Raw genomic sequence first — 4,713 nt, forward strand, 5'->3', positions numbered from 1 at the left:
CCTTGTTTCTAACATTTCTTCCACTAAATTATTAACAGCTAACGCTACAGATTCAGTGCAGTATGGCACAAGTAGCAGTATAGAAGTTAGCTAGTCTCACCACTTAACCCCCTGCTGTGCCACTTCGATTTCACACTTTTCCTTCTGTAATGAGTGCATTGATGCAAAATTGCTTGTTTCCCCCCCTCATTAGGCCTATGGAAAACTAATAACAGGAAAAGTGACACTTAATCTCCCTTGCTCTCACGATAATTGTCTCCGTCCTGTAAATTGTCTCTCAACAAAAACCCTTTGAGGCTACCGAAAATGGGTATAAACGAGATTATCCAGACTGCATAACGTATCCAAACAGACACATATGCAAACAGAGGTGGCATTTAGATAGCCATAAGTAATTTGCAGTTTGTATTGCCTCAAGCCCGATTCCACGAGTAGATTTACGACTTCACTAAACAAACAATTTGACTTTATCTACTGCACTGCATTTCATGATGTATCGGATAGGAGCAAACTTTTACCGTGGCGAACAAACTTTTTTTTAAAAGCCTGGCGAAAACCATTCCGGAAGAACAGACTTTGCATGTGATTCAGTAGGCTGCGAGAAACCACCTATGGACACGCGTGCGCTTTGGTTTCTAGAAATCCCGGGCTTCGCTGCTCGAGCGTCAAAGATCAGAATGGATTTGAAATGAAAGCTATTGAATGAGCCGTATGTGAAAGTGGTCTATAAAGTTGAGCTTTTTTATTTGTTGTTGCCGAATTACTACCACACGTTTGATTAATATCACTAAAGGATACCAGACTGAAGACGGAAATTCGAGGGAACGTTTCTTTCTGGTTAGTTCGCCTCATGCAGCACTCTTCATCTCGCGGTTTTTTCATTTTCGAGTGGGCATGCTGAGATGAAAGTAGTTTATGAACGAAACAGCTGTGCAGCTCTGTATATATGTCTGCATTTCAGGTAGACTACCAATCGAGGGACCATGAACTCCTCGGCAGGTGCAGGGAACTACCGAAGGGGCTCCACCAAGGGAGAGAAGGTTGGTAATATAATGCAACTTTTGTAGCTCAACTAGCCTACAAATGTGGTGTTGCCCTAATTAAAAAATATATTTGTGCTAAAATGAGTGCCTGAAATATAGCACTTAGAGCTGAAAGGTCTTATCCTTTTCGTATATTAAGGTATCCTTCAGAGTAGCCAATATAGCACAGTTATCAGGGGCCACTGTTTTGTATTCGATTAAAACAAACAAGCTGTTTAGACCGCAAGGGACATTGTTTAAAATGAATTGTGCACATACAATTGATATAGTCGTGCTGCTTGGGCTCAATAGAGTAGCCTGAAAGACTACACTTAACATAGTAAAAATGTTACAAAAAATGAGTATATGTTACGTTTGGTATGGTTTCATAAAGCCCAAATCAAACGAATAGTATGTTTTATGCGCTTTAACGAGCGTGTACACGCTGAAATTAGAATACACGGGAGTGAACGAGAGAAAACAGACTGGCCGCTCGCATCAACGGTATAATAGCGCGTCAAATTAGAAATAAAGTATTTTTTTCTGGCGTCTACTCGGAGCAATGCTGGTAAAATAAATAGATAAATTGCGTCCGTCATTTGTAGAAAAGGAATAAGAAGAATTGTTATGATCTTTCCTATGCTAAGTTGACTATGTAGTTTAACATGTATTGTAAAATGTAAGCTAAGGTTTATCAGCCAAATAGGCTACATATTTGAAAACAATCGCAGACTACCTGTGTTGATTTCGATCATCGGCATTTAGCCTTGGCAGGCTGTGGCTGGGAAACTGGAGGAACTCTGATATGAACCCTCCTGTTGTGTTCGTTTCATGTTAATTAATTCTGTGTTCCTGTCCAAAATGACCTCCCCATTATAGCTGATAATAAATCCATAATAATATATATATTATCACCTAATGTTGTGTTAGATCTTTTTATCAACTTAAGTTCTTGTGAACATTACAAGTTTTTAACTTCTATTTTCTATTTATGGCCTGTCGGCCTTATTGACCCGAGCTCATACAACTCCTTTTTGAGTAAAAAATAATAATGTGGATTATTTTGACTATAACAAATACTCAGATGAAACATATTGTGCTATTTATCACAGACTATTTTGTGTCAAAGTTTAACAACAACTCTCTCCTCCTCACCAGTGTTATGATCAAAGATATGACCAAGAGCCTCACATACAGTATATTGTTTGGTCATTGTGCTGCCAAAGAATGAATTGTGAGCAAGGCCTCAAAAAAGCTTTATGTACCAGAGCTGCAAGAAAAGTTCTATATATTATTGAAACAATGTTGCGACTGTTTGTGAGAATGCCAACAGGTGTGGTTCCCTTGGGGAAAGGTTCCCATGGGGGTTGCCATGGAAGCCAAGAAGCTGAGTGAGGCGTATGTGCTCAAACACACATGCATGTGGGGGGGAGGGTCTGGGAGAAGAAGTGTGTCCATCTGATGGATGGGCATGTGCCTGAACTCAATTTTATACACTAATTGTAGACTCACCCATTCATTTCTAATGACCGGTCATTTTTGACTGGAAAACCACAGGTTAAATAAAAAACTAAATGTTATGAAAATCATCAACATGTATCTTGTGTGTTCAGATGCCCTTTGTGGACAAAGTCATGGAACCTTATGACAATCTGATTAAATGATCTACATTTTTCAGAGAGAAAACTTGTAAATCGGTCCAATTCGACCGGAACACAGCAAGAGGGTTAAGAGAATACTGTTATGTAGACGAATAAGACTAGCTAAATTCTTAATAAACTGCATGGCTGTACTAGCTACAACTCTCCTCAAGTTCATAAACTGACAGAATAACTGTTCGATTCATATTACGGACAGCGTTAGCATTTTTGCTCATTTGCAACTTTGCAACTACTTAATACTATTTTTAGCTATTTTGTAGGGTGTCCACCCAATCTGCACTTAGTGGGTGATGAAATCTCATTTCCTGATGTTATAAAGAAAACGAGACAAATATGATTATTCAGGTTCAGAATTGTTCAGTGGGGTCTTTATTTAACATTTCAATAACAGTAAAAAAAAATGAATTTCATAACCTAATACTAACACAGAACCCAAACCGGCTGTGCGTGTGCGCCATCGTGCGCCATCGTGCATAAATGTATTTTGTCCCCCCACACCAAACGCCATCACGACACGCAGGTTAAAATATCAAAACAAAACTCTGAACCAATTATATTCATTTGGGGACAGGTCAAAAGCATTAAACATTTATGGAGATTTAGCTAGCTAGCTTGCACTTGCTAGCTAATTTGTCCTATTTAGCTAGCTTGCTGTTGCCTGCCAATTTGTCCTGGGATATAACCATTGAGTTGTTATATTTTACTTGAAATGCACAAGGTCCTCTACTCCACCAATTAATCCACACATAAAATGGTCAACCGAAACGTTTCTAGTCATCTCTTCTCCTTCCAGGCCTTTTCTTCTCTTGACTTTAAATTGCAACATATCATACGTTTACAAATTTGTAACATATTGTACGAATCGCAATTTGGAATATATCATACAAAATAGATGATGGACATCCACAAATTAATATATACCATACGAAACGTGACCTATAATACTAATTTGAGTGTCACAGATTTACGTTTACTATGTTACATCTACCCCTGAGTCAAAGTTGGAATAGGCTCCTTTCCCCCACTATGTGCGCCCAATAAAGAGTTGCTGTGCTGCTTTAAATTAAAATCATGTTTTTGCCCCATTGGGCACAGTATCTACACGGTGGCAGCCTGGCTGCTCACCCACGTAGGAAAATAGTAGAGATTCGCGACGATGAGCATTGTGTTACATGCTGTTCAGGTGTTGTTTTCATCCACTGTTTTTCATTCAGCTCAATTTAACATTGTGCACTTATCAGACCGATACGTGAGCAAACGTGCCCGGGATGTTTGTTTTGCTTTATTGTGTCACAAGAGTGGTGACTGCAACAACAACAGTAGAGAGTTTTGTGTTGTATACAATCCCAGTGCTAAGAGATGCCAACTGGCACACACTGTGCACAAGTCCCTGAGTGGCTGACTGGCTGTCCTTTGATGTCAAGTCAAGCCCATTAAGCTACCCAGAGGATGGCATTGTCCTCTTAAGGCTTTCACTGCTGAACTTCAAACACTGTTTTTCGGTTTGAACCCAGGGAATAAATGCCCAAACTTTTCCTCTGGTTATCTAATCTTGCTCATTCATAAAATACCCTGGTTGTTTGCTCTAGGTGCTTGCTGAGCGAGTAAAGCTTTGGCTCATACCGAGGTTCGAACCTAGGACCTTAGCCTTGCACACATGTGACCACCATTCAGGCTGCTGAGATGTGAGTTTCACATTTCCCCATCTACTCACATTCACCCATCTGCTCACAAACTTACTCCACAACAACCCCAGCTTTGACCGCATGTGCAGATCCGGGTCACGGCACCATTGTAATAGACGTCACGCTGTTTGCTTAGCGAGTACAGTTGGGATAGTTCACCCAAAATATTAAATTACATCTTGAATTCCTTAACCTGTAAGCAACTAGATTCAGCTGCGTGACGATCGTTGATGATCTTTGTCGGAGTGGATGGTCGGGGAGCCGTAAGATAAATATAGTCATTTGTACACTGCAAATTGACTTTGCAATAAAAGATTGTATTTGAAAATAACAATAATTTTATAC

The sequence above is a fragment of the Oncorhynchus gorbuscha genome, linkage group LG08, assembly GCF_021184085.1.
Source record: "Oncorhynchus gorbuscha isolate QuinsamMale2020 ecotype Even-year linkage group LG08, OgorEven_v1.0, whole genome shotgun sequence".
NCBI classification, from domain to species: Eukaryota; Metazoa; Chordata; class Actinopteri; order Salmoniformes; family Salmonidae; genus Oncorhynchus; species Oncorhynchus gorbuscha.